The sequence below is a fragment of the Nyctereutes procyonoides genome, unplaced genomic scaffold, assembly GCF_905146905.1.
Source record: "Nyctereutes procyonoides isolate TBG_1078 unplaced genomic scaffold, NYPRO_anot_genome, whole genome shotgun sequence".
NCBI classification, from domain to species: Eukaryota; Metazoa; Chordata; class Mammalia; order Carnivora; family Canidae; genus Nyctereutes; species Nyctereutes procyonoides.
Genome location: NW_026575140.1, coordinates 55,988,441 through 56,001,001, shown reverse-complemented (window position 1 = coordinate 56,001,001; position 12,561 = coordinate 55,988,441). Strand labels below are relative to the sequence as shown.

The 12,561-nt window shown below is 55.1% G+C and overlaps 1 protein-coding gene across 3 annotated transcripts in view; it reads right to left on the bottom strand.

The window, feature by feature from the left end:
• The window catches only part of PIK3R5 (phosphoinositide-3-kinase regulatory subunit 5), a 65,743-nt gene extending 54,498 nt beyond the window's left edge, over window positions 1–11,245 (bottom strand). For all 3 annotated transcript variants that reach the window (XM_055307177.1, XM_055307179.1, XM_055307180.1), the window contains exon 1: window positions 11,143–11,245. The gene's annotated coding sequence lies outside the window, so the exon portion shown is untranslated. The remainder of the gene's footprint in view (window positions 1–11,142) is intronic.
• Window positions 11,246–12,561: the final 1,316 nt, after the last annotated feature.

The following is a 12,561-nucleotide window of genomic DNA, read 5'->3' as shown; positions in this document are numbered from 1 at the left end:
AGCGGTTGAGTGTCTGCCTTCAGCTCAGGGCGTGATCTCGGGGTCCTGGGATCGAGTCCCACATGGGCTCCCCGCAGGGAGCCTGCTTCTACCTCTGCCTGTGACTCTGCCTCTGTGTCTCTCATGAATAAATAAATACAATCTTTAAAAAAAAAGAGAGAAAGATCTCAAACTAATGGGAGTCCAAACGTGGATGAGACTCCTAATTGTCCCCCTACATCCATTCTTTCTTCCATAATAATTTAACGTTTAGAAATTTTAGTTTACGTCTCCCAGACTCTATTGCAGCCAAGCGTCACCATGTGGCTACATTCTGGCTATTGGAATATAGGTATATATTGATGAGTGCAGTGTCTGCATCATGGCTTCTTTCTTCACTTTCCTCCCCTTGCTAGCTGGAATGCAGATACAAGGGCCACTGCTACGGCAGCCATTATGCACCATTAGATGAAAGCCGCATGTTTAAGCAGGCAGATCAACAAGATAGAAGGAGCACAGGTTCCCAACCTATGAAGCTGTCATGTAAAGTCTGAATGGCTTACGCTCAGCCCGTTACACAAGAGAGAAGTAAACTCCTCTGGTTTACGCCACCGCCATGTTGTGTCTCTCTGATACAACAGGAAAACCAACACACACAACTAATATTTCAGTCAATATGGAGTTGTCTAAGTAGCAAAGTTAGATTTTTGTTTGGGCTGTCACCGTGTCATCTAGATACTGCTGGTGGGATTTTCCCCAAATTTGTAGAGTATGTTTTATGATCTGACCTTAGAGACCACATTATGTGCCCCCCAATCCTCTTGTAAGGAGACACACCATAAAAGGTGAAGTCATATCCCCAGAAGAGCACCATGCATCTTCTCTATGGCGAGCCCACCTCTGTGTATCCCACACTGGAGAAGCATCAGCGGGGACTCGATTATTTAAAGATTTGTTTCTTTGGAGCAAACGGGGTTGACCAGCTAGTCCTGAAGCAATTCAAGTGGAGAGGGTATGGTTTTGATATGGGAATCAGAGATCCCCTCTGACTGGTTGGGTGGATGGGACCCACAAATAAACATTTCCTCCTTAAATAAGATCCGACTGTTTTGTGAACAATTATGGCCCAAGGCAAAGCTAAGAAGATGATAAAGATCAGTGATTGCCAGGGGTGGTGGGAAAGGAAGAAATAAATAGGCAGCACACAGAAGGATTCTAGGGCATTCTAAATGCTCTGTATAACATTATAATGATGGATATAGGTCTTTATAGATTTACCAAACTCATAGAACGCACAACACCAGGAGTGAACCCCAAGTGAGCTCTGCATTGGGTGACGTGTCAATACATGATGTGACTATGATGTGTCAACAGAGGTTCACTCTTGGTTAAAAAATGTACATTCTGGTGGGCGATGCTGAGAACAAAGGGGGTGTTATGACCAATTTCTTTAAAAACCCATGCCTTTACTGTTTGTTTTTTGGGTTGTTGTTGTTTTGTTGTTTTTTTGGTTTTTGTTTTGTTTTGTTTTGTTTTGTTTTGTTTGCATCTTTATAGCACCTTATACACAAACCACTATTATCACACCATGACCCCACAGGCTGATATGAAGTCACAGGAGTCCTCTGCATCTCTGCCCTGCAGCTGGGGAGCTCCTGCTTTACCATCTTTCTCCTAATTGGTTCAGAATTCACTGCAGAAAACCATCTCAGGGCATGAGAAGTCAGGTGGCAATGGTGAGCCCCTTCTCCAAATCACCTGCTTGCTACCGCAGAGGGAACGCTGTCCCCAGGCCCCTGGAGCCTAAGGCACTTTACCAGACTCGTCCAGACGCTTCTGTCCGGTCACAGAGATAGAAGGGGATCCTGGACACAAGCCTGTGCTCTTCTGTGTGTGTCAGAGCAGTGGTTCCGGGCTGCTAGGGGGACCCCAGAGCTGCTGCCACAAAGGTTTGAGGAGGCAGGCAGGGAGGCCAGTCTCAGTCCCCTTGGCTCGTTTCTCAGGTGCGCACAGAGAGTAGCATCACAGTCCATGTCAGATGAATCGGGATGGGAGGGTTCTCTCTCCTGGGGGGTCTTTCCCAGTCCTCTCTCCTCCCCCCAGAAAGCCTTCTTTCTTCTCCAAACCATTACTCCCATTCAAAAAGGGGGGAAAAAGAAAGGAAAAACAAAAAAAGAACCTCATCCTTGCTTACCCCAACCCATCACCCTGCTTGGGAGTGACAGAGGGGGTCTCCCGTTGCTCTAAAGGGTTCCCACTGGACTAGCAGAGCCACACTCGTCAACAAAGCTTTATACGCCGTAAAGGGCAACATGCAAACTAATGCTTATTGCTAGTCCTTAACTTTCTCCCAACTTAAAAACTTGGGTCCTACACCTCCCTTGGCCCCTTCCAAGGCTGGCATGGCCAGGCACCCCTGGGGATGTCTGAAGAATCCCCAGAAATCCTCCAAGCATGTCTCTGCCCTGCTCCCCCTGAAAACACAGCTCCTGATTGCCCCACAGCCTGCGGGGGAGGTAGGACAGGAAGCCCCTCAGCCTTGTAAACATCATGTTGCAAACAGACACTTACTTCCCCAGGCTCCTACTCACTATACAGAAGTGGCCAGCAGTCTGGGAGTGACTTCTTTGGGGGTGGCTCCCCAGGGCTTCCCCAACTGTCGGACTCACAGAACTGCTGTTTTAAATCTGACTCACCTGGAAGGTGGAGGGCGGGTTCCCAAGGAGTGGGGTCTCCGCATGCGGAGTTTGCAAGGGGCTCCTGGGGCCTGGAGGGCCATGGCGGTGGGGAGAGGGGAGGGACGGAACATCTGCCTTGCCCTGTACAGGAAGGCAGAGATACAGGATTTTGCTCCTTGGGATGCCCACAGAATCTACTGCGGGTGCCTGGAGGGTGCAGTCCCTGAGTAGGGGGATGATTGAACCCCACAGGATCTCACACGGGGGTCAATCACCTGCCATCTGAGGGCCTCCTCTGCGTGGCTGGCTGCTGGCCCAGGCAATCATTCATTCGGCCAACATTGACTGAGCATCACCAAACCCTGGCCCTGCCAGGCAATGGGGAGAAGGTACTAAACACAATGGTTAGGGAGTCTCTTCATCAGGAGGAGCAATGGGCAAGGCCAGAGCACATTTAGGTCCCTGGAGAAACTGAGTCAGGCAGCCTGGCTGGAGAAGGGCTGAGCCTTCATGGAAGACTCAAAGAGCAGGATTTGGCATTGACACCTTAACAGGGAGGGGAGCCAGGGACTCTGGGCTTCCCCTGGGAGGCAGGCTGTTACCAGAGCACCATCATGAAGAGTCTGCTGGTAAAGCAAGGAAAGCTGTGGCCCGGAGACCCCTGGACCAAAGCTAAATGGCGTGGCAGGGGGAGTAGTGGGGAAGTGAGAGAAGCCAGACCCCTGGGAAAGGAGGCATCATGCAAGTGGCCCAAGAGTGGCGAACAGGAAGACGGAGGGAGGACCCAGAGGTGACTCCAAGGTTTCAAGTCCAGGAGCCTGTTGTCACAGAGACAAGAATGGGGAAGTCCGCAGAGGAAGCCTGCTTTGTGGGTGAGGAGCAGGGCTCCAAGCAGGAATTGAAGTTGAAACAGCACAGAGAGCCGGCGGGGGCCTGGAGGCACAGGCAGGGTGCCGGGACCCGGGAGACACACCTGGCAGGAGGCGGCCACTGGGATTGGCCATCACCAAGCCACCGGTGACCTTGGATGGAGCCACCCTGTAGAGGACATCATGCCCCAGCCCCCTGGGTTCCCTTAAGCGCAGCGCAAAGCCAAGGAAAACTCTGACTTTTGGTTTTCTCAGAATGAAACTCCCGAGATGTCAGTACAGAAGTGAATGTAAAACACAAAGGCCTCTGAAACACTGCTTAAAACTGCCCCCAAAACAAGAGGTCATTAATCCCCAGGTCCCCTGGGGGTCGGGCAGGTGGGCCTGGGACAGCCGCCCAGTAAGGCAATCCCTCAGAGTGCAGGGCTCGATGCACATCCTTCACCAGGTGTTGGAAGCAGCTAAAGGCAAGAGAGCCCAGCAAAAGGCCAGGCGCCAGCACGGGACGTGGGCCAGGGTCCCCGGGTCCAGCGGCGGCTCCAGGGTCTCCCTGCCACAGATGGCTACTCTTGGTTCCCAACGCCAAAGCGCCCCTGCTCTGGGGGATCAGGCTGTGGGATTTGTAGGGGAACTGGCCAGCTTCAGGATTTGTTTATTCATGGCCACCCAACTTCTTAAATTCAAATTATGTTCTCAGAACAACCCATTTGTATACAACCCGCCAGACTCAGCCACTATGATTTGGAGAACTAGAGATCTGGGAATGGAGCAATGTTGGCCTCCATTCTCACGGCAATCGTGTCTCCCTATGACATGTATTTCCCTTGAATGCCTCCCCCAGTGGGGAACTCATTACCACAAGGCCACCCAGCCCATTATGGATCTATTCTGAATTTGTCCAAGATCTTCCCTGCAGCAAGCTGTGGCCTCTTTAGGCTATGCTTCTTTTTTTTTTTTTCTTCCTGGAAAATGATCTTCATGGAACAGACAGCCTTCACCTTTTCCCAAGAACACTGCCTTTCAGACATCTGGGGAGAGATACGACTTGTCCCTGTCCCCCTCTTGTTATGGGAAGACCCTCTGCTTCTTTTGTCATTTTGCACAACATCATCACTGTCCTGGCAACCTGTGTCTGCGTGGGAAGTGGTTGATCAGCATCCCAGCTAGACCTGGCACCTGGAGTAGAACTGGGCCATGCCGTAGCCCAAGGGCATGGAAATCTGTGGCTGGCTGTTGGAGGCCAAGAATCAAAAGTGACACCCAGACGCCCGCTGGTGAAGCATGTGCCTGGAAGTTTCAGGAAGGGAGAATAGGAGGGGAAGGCGGCCTGGGCCTCCCTTCCATCCCGGAAGCCAGGATGTGCAGTGAAGAACTAAAGACTGGAGCCTTTGCCCTCACTTTCCAGGAACAGATTGCTCCCCTCCTCTGACCCGCGGTCCTGCAGTGCAGGAGATGAAACTCCTTGCAAAATCGCTTTGCGAGGCCAGCTCCTCCACACCTGATAATGGACAGAAAAAGAGGAAAATGCAAGCTGACCTGACTTTACAAGGAAGGATGCAAAAAGTCCGAAAGAGGATCCGAGCCAGTCAAGCATCACACTGTATTAAAAAGAACAAAATGGGACACCTGGGTGGCTCAGTGGTTGAGCGTCTGCCTTCGGCTCAGAGCATGATCCCAAGATCCTGGAATCGAGTCCCACATCGGGCTCCTTGCATGGAGCCTGCTTCTCCCTCTGCTGTGTCTCTCGTGAATAAATAAATAAAAATCTTAAAAATGAATAAATAAAAGAACAAAATGCCTTGACCAAACAGTTTCTTCTAGAAGCATGGGGAGGGCTCCATTCCAGGAAATTAGTGACATCATTGTGTGACACAAACTGACATCAAGGCAAAAGGACAGAATCCTACCGTCCTACTGAGGATCTCCTGGAAGATGCTTCCAGAACTGTCTGACAGACTTAACTTCCACTCATGCTTCTAAAAATCCTTAGCAATGAAGAACTGAGGAAAAGCTCCTTTGCACGTGGCACTTGACTGGGGCCCACGTTTCAGAGCACAAACCCCCAGACGGGGGCCAGTCCCTGGGTGCTCTGGGAGCTGTGAGCACCTGAGGTAAAGGAAGAGCAATGCTGGGACATTACAAGAAGAGGGCTTCTTGTAAGGATGCTGTAAGCAAAAATAATGCTCTTTCATCTTCTTGAAAATGGCCTGAATTCAAGACTTGATGAGAAATCCAGAAAGTGTAAGCATAGTGGGGGGAAAGGGTGTGCTCAGTGAGTGGTCAGGGAACTCATCCCCTGCAAGCCCCCCCCCCCCCCAACACACACCCAGGCCACCTTGACAGCTCACCAGCAAGTTACCCACCACCACCCCCAGCTGGCCTCCGGCCACAGCTGACTCCCATGTGGAGCTGTGCCGGGGGTTACCCGAACAAATCGGTGATGAGAAAGTCCTGTTTTTGAGAATGAGGGTTATTCAGCTGGCTTCCCCAGTGAACTACAAAGGCCTGAGAAGACCCTGACCTTTCATGCAAAACTCTGAAAGAGAGAGGGAGAGAACTCGCATACGTGTGCGCACACATGTGCTTTCTTTTCTGGCGGGGGAGGGGAGCCAGGTAATCTACCATCTGCATGACCAAGGAAGCCCATTATCTAGAGAGAGTTCAAGAATCTCCTGTGAGTGCTGGAGGGGTAGATGTGATCTAACCCAGAACACACATCGAGGACCCCAAGCCCTGCATAGCTGAGCACCTGGGTTGAGAAGACAACTCTGGATAGAGAGGGATGTGGAGAGCGTGAGCGGATGACAGAAAACCAGGGGTTCTTAACCCTGTAAGAGCAGCCGCTCTGAAGAGGCACAGAATGAAGGCCACATGGACTACATGGCAGTTTTCGGGGTATGGGGGTTCCCTTCACTGCTTGTGGCCGACATGAAAGCCCCAAGGCACAGGACACCCGCCAGGAGCCATGGCTGCGGTGAAACATGCTCCCTGCTGATGATCAGTGCCAGGGAAAAGAGAAGCACCTCTAACACAACTGATGGCCATCTCATCACTGAACTGGACTCAGAGTGTAGGGCAGGGGTCAGGGAGGTGGAGATGGGGCTGCGGGCTGAGCCCCTCATCTGTGCCACACATCGGGCGAGCTACCTGCCAGCAGGTGCTTTACTGGTGCTCACAGGAGAGGAAGGCCCAGGATAGCCCTCGGAGTTGCTGAAAGGGACACCTCATGGGTGGCACCCAAGACCACATAGCAGGTGCCCACTGATTTTAGGGATTATTGTTATTGGCATTCCTTAACCTCTTCTGAAAATAGTAGTCTATACTAACTTGACAGTTAAGTTTGAACCCATTCTTTTCTCCTCTTTGCCCCATGTTTTAGGTATATGTTACTATATTTTATATCTTTTTTTCTTCCTATGCCAGATCTCTCAAGTCTCTTGCCATGAATACAAGTTCACTAGGGAAGACTTTCCTTCACTCCCAAACTCTAGGGCGTTCCCTTTATGGAAAATCCGAGGCCCCTGCTAATTCTCCCAGTTGGGGTGAAATGGCATGTGTGTCTCGTGTGTGGCCCACCCGACTAATCTCATGAGGGTGGGAACAGCGTCCGTGTTGCTCAGGACGACCCGAGAGAGCCCTGCTCGTGCCCGGCACACGGGAGGTGTTCGGTGGAGAAGCGCTGAGCCCGCGAAGGGACAGTGGGATGCAGGAAGACACCTGCCATGTACCTGCATGCAGTTGAGAAGTGACACTCAGCGATGCGCAGGGGGCGGACCCAAGGTCACGTGGAGGAGATGGCAGAAACAAGGCCAGCCAGCCCAGAGCCACCTTCAGCCCTCATGCCCCAGCCCTGCCCCCACCAAGGAAACCACACAGCCTCATTTGCCTAGGTCAACAACAGCAGCAAGAAGACTCCAGAGAACATGAAAATGAAAAGCACACCCCTCCCTCCTGACCCCACCCTCCTGCATGCGGGCAACTCCCACAGTTAGCGCACATGGATTTCTTGCCTCTGACATCCTGGGTGGGGGTGGGGAGCAGTTCATGTGACAGTTTAACAGCCTCACAGAGCATCAGGTGGCTCAGGTGAGCCAGCCAACAGGCTGCTGGCCAGACCCTGCAGGCCAGAGTGGTCAGTGCCCCGGCAGGAGGACACACAAGTTGTCCAGGAAGGCGGTGAGGGTGGGAGGAGTGATGGGAGTCACAGAGTCTGGAGCAGATTGGAAAAGACTTCAAAGATGATGAAGTTTGAATGGGAGGCTGGAGTCATGGTCCACAGGGCAGTAGAGGAAGGGAAGGGCAATGGCAGAGAAGGAATGGCAGGTGCAAAGGTAGCTCAGGCTAGCCTGAGCTTCAGGAGATAAAGCAGCAGGGTGGCCCAGAGCGGCTGGCGGGAGACCTGGCTCGCTGTTTACAGTTGAAAATCTTGCTCCGACTGGTTGCTGCATGTGACCATGGCAACAGGAGAAATGCTGAGCAGGGAGCTGGCATGAGGCTGGAGGCTGGGGTCTCCCACTGAGGCCATACTCTAGAGCCCAATGCCTAGTACCCCAGATGGTAGACCCACCAGACCCAAGACGGACCCAGCTCCTGCTCTGTGCCACCAGTTGCCCACTGGGTCCTATTCCTCAGCCTTACGGTGCACCTTGCTACAGCTTATCTCCCTTATCCAGAAGGCACCTTGCTGAAACCCCCAGTTATCCAGAACCCACCTCCACGAGACTGAAGCAAACAGAAAAGACCCCGTAGTGGGCCACGATTCATGCCCCAAAAGTCATGCCCTACAGGGCACGCACCTCATGCCCCCAAGCACATGCAGATGTCACTTGGGCTTGGCCATCTCTGGTCAGGAACAAACGGACCAGAGTTAGCCTAGCTTTGGCACTTTCTAGCAGTGAGGCCTCAGTCCTTAGTTTCCTGACAGGTAAAATTCAGAGAACAGTTGTAGCTACCCCAGGGTGTGACCATGAAAACAAATGGACATGACGTGCTAAGCCCACAGGGCCCAACACCAGGATGTTACAGCTGACCCTTCAAAAGATCCTGAATAAAGAAAGATAAATGAAAAGGGGCAGAAACTTTGTCCTGAGCAGACCCAAGGTACCGAAGAAAACAGCAGGTAGAGCCATGTGATGGTTTCCAAGAAATCATTAAATAACATACTATGCAGCATCTTTATATAGAGGCAAGCAGCACATCTGACAAAGATGTTCCTTTGCAGCCGGGTACGGCGAAAAGTTGTGGCATCTAGGAGGGAGAGCTACTGGAAAAATCAATGTGTGCAAATTCACTTATGGGATGACATAATTCTGTGCATCCCCCCCCATCTGTAAAACATACATCGAATTTAGCAGCATCGAAGAGGCCTTCATTGTACGGCATAGCATTATTTTGTGTGCTACCAAGAAAGAAATATTGCTATTTTTTGGTAAGATGCCATAGGCGGTGAGAAGCATCTTGATTTCTGAGCTGTTAAAATGTGAAAACATGTGCGTCTTCAAATTGATGGAATATCCTAATATGCCATATACATTTGCTCTGGGAATGTCTCATCTTCCCACACACAAGTCATATGTAACGCTCCTTTTGTCCCTTCCCACCCACATCAATGCCCGAGGCTCAAAAATCAACCTTACCGGGATCCCTGGGTGGCTCAGCGGTTTTGCGCCTGCCTTTGGCCCAGGGCGCAATCCTGGGGTCCCAGGATCGAGTCCCGCATCGGGCTCCTGGCGTGGAGCCTGCTTCTCCCTCTCCTCTGCCTGTGTCTCTGCCTCTCTCTCTCTCTCTGTCTATCATAAATAAATAAAAATAAGTTTAAAAAATTTTTTAAAAAAATCAACCTTACCACCTCACTCCTGTGTGACCACTCGTCACTATCTGGCCCCTCTAGAAGCTTCTTCTCTTAAGAAGGTGATCCAGGCCTTCAGCCCACTGACAGCTGAGCCAAAAAAGACTTCTGATCCACAGGTATCCCCCAGGGCTGGCCAGGTCAGCCCACTGGGGTGAGCCTCTTGGAATGCAGGCAGAGTCAGCAAGGCTGGAGTACTCAGGTGCACTGGAGGTGGAGCCTCGAGGCTGCCCAAGCCAAGAGGTGGCTATGGGCTCCTGGCTCTCCTCCTCTGCCACTTCTCAGCCAGGGGGCCCCTGATCAGCATGGGGAGCCTCATCATCGTTACCCTTCCAAGTGTGCTTTTCACCTAGTACCACCACTTAGCTTCCAGTGATTATTCTTGGAAGAAACAGAGCAGCATAGGAACCAAGAAAGGGAGGCCGAGGAGGCCTGCTTCCATCACAGCTTGGGGAGAGAAGGTAATCATCTCCCACTTATGCTGGAGGAGTGTACATGGGGGATGGTGCTTAAAACCCCAATGGGGTCTAGCATACAAAGACCCCCAAGCCCACCTGTCCCCAGAGTCCTGGCTGCTTATGCTTCAAAAAGCAAGGAAAGGTGTCCTGAAAAGAGATGGTCCCCAGGAAAAGAGAATTTGACCACTGGAAACCTTCTTTGTCTTCCTGGACCTACACCAGGGTGGGCACACAGAGGAAGCAGGGGAACCTCTGCCCCCCATACTCTCGCTCTGCAAACATCCAGGAAGCAGTTCCCATGTGCAGCTGGGAGGTCACTCCACTGGGGTTTCTCATGTAAGCTCCCCACAGCCCCGGTGAGGCCACTAATTAGAGCCCGTCTTCCAGACAGGGCAATGGGCTGGGGGAGGGCCAGAAGGGGCTGGAGGTCACACGGCAAGACCCCAGCGGCAACTCTGGTCTCCTTTCCACACCACACCGGGCTCCCAAGCCATGGCTCCAGCGCATCACTGAAGGAGCTTATTCAGATTTTAGAAAACTACAGATTGCAGACCACCCCCCTGAAAGCCGGGGCCGGGGCTGGGGCCTGGGGCCTGGGGCCTGGGTGCTCCGGCGAGCTCTGGGCACCAGCGCCTTACCAGGTGGTCCAGGCCAGGAGGAAGGGTGTGGATGAGAAGGTGCACGACCACGGGACGGAGGAAGGGAAGGGCAATCCAGAAGGGGCCTTCCGGGCAGCCCCGGCCTACTTTTAGCCCTCATTTCGCCCGAACCCACCCCTGCTCTCGGCGCAGAGGCTTGTTAACTCACTCGATACCACATCCTGCCGCTTTCATCTCGCGTTCCTTTCCCCCCTGAGCCATCGCCTTCCTCCCACTGACCTGAACCTCTCGCTTCTTTACCCCGGGGCCTGGGATGGGCCAGCGCGCAGGCGCCCGCGCCCGCACCTGCACACACACCTGCACGCGCGCACCGGCGGGGGCGCGCAGGGACACCCGGGGTAAACGCGGCTCCTGCGCCCGCGCGCCGACCCGCAGCGCCCCAGAAGGGCGGCGGGTCCTGGCCGGGTCCTGGCCGCGACGCCCGCGCTCGCCGCCGCCGTCCCCGGGCCGAGGGGCTGCGGGCTCCTGACCCCCACCTCGGGGCGGCCACGCGCACCGCCCCGGGGGTCCCTTCTGTCTCCGGGAGGATCGGGACGCGGGCGCGCGGACCTCCGTGCCCCCGGGGCCGGGCACAGCGGCGGCAGCACGGCTCCCCGACGGTCCCAGCTGCGCCCCGCCCCGCGCGCCCTCGCCGCCCTCCCGGCCACGCACCTGCAGTCCTCGCCGGGCGCCGAGCCCCCTCTCCAGCGGCGACTCCCCGCGGCTCGCGTGCGGTCGGGACCAGGCGCCGGGCAGCAGCGGCGCGGCGAGTCCCAGCATCGGCCGGGGCTGCGCTCCGACGGCGGGCGGGGGCGGGGCCACGCCGGGGCGGGGCGGGCCGGGCCGGGCCGGGCCGGGGCGGGCCGGGGCGGGCCGGGCGCCCCGGCGGGTCTCCAGCGCCCCCTGGCGGCCGGGGCGCGCGGACTAGGGAGGGCCCGGCGGCCCACGCGCCCTCCCGGCCCCGCCAGACCCCGCGCAGCACCGGAGCGGCGGCCCCCGCGTGGCGCGCGTGTGCCCTGGGAGGGACAGGCCCGCTGGGTACCCGGGGCGGCCACGGCCCGAGGGGCCCCGAGCACCCGCGACCCCCCGGGAGTCAGGTGCCGCGGGTCCCGGGGGGCGGAAGCGCGGCCGCGGCCCCGCCGAGAGGGTGGGCGGAGCGGGCGGGAGACTTGGGGTGGGGGCTTCGCGGAAGGAGGAGAAAGAGGAAGCTCCGACGAGCTGCTTCCTTCTCTCGCTGCGACCCAGCGCCCCACTTCCTCCTCCTACTTCTATTTTTTGGGCGCTCTTAACCTTTAAAATGCCTGCACCCCTGGCGCGCAGACGGCCGCCTGGACCCCCACCCTTCGGCAAGGAGGCAGGCTTTCAGCGCCGCACCCTCAGCCCCGGCCCGACTCCCCGCCGCTTCTTCCCCGGTGGCTGTCACCGCCGAGGCCCGAGGACAGGTGGTCTCCGGAGTCCGGGCCCTCTTCCTGCCCCTTTCCTTTCCCCCCACGGACCACGCTGCCAGGAAATCTCGGGAGCCCCTACGCTGGCCTGTGCCTCGTTCGCACACTTCACACGAGGGAAAGTTGTGCGGGCAGCCCTCGCAAGGAAAGAATAGCTCTTGACGGCAGAATTAGCAAAGGGCAGGACGCCTGGGTGGCTCAGCGGTTGAGCGTCTGCCTTTGGCTCAGGACGTGACCCCGGGGTCCTGGGATCGAGCCTCGCATCGGGCTCCCCGCAGGGAGCCTGCTTCTCCCTCTGCCTGTGTCTCTGCCTCCCTCGTGAATGAATAAATAAAATCTTTAAAAAATAAATCAGCAAAGGACAAGGCTGAAATTCCCACTTCCACTATTGAATGGGACTCTGTGTCACAATATCTGCGCAAGGCGCTTGAAACTGGCCACAAGGTCGTTCGTTACTGTTGGTCAAAAGCCACAGCCCTACCTGAGGCTTGGAGAGACGTGAATGCCAGTGACTGTTATTTTCTTGACTCCCAGAATACCAAGAAACAGCAACTTCCCCAAAGGTGCAGAAACAGAAAGTACCCTCCGTGGAGCCCGAAGGTCCAGTTCCAGTCAACAGTGAGCACAGGAGAAGCACCCAGCACCC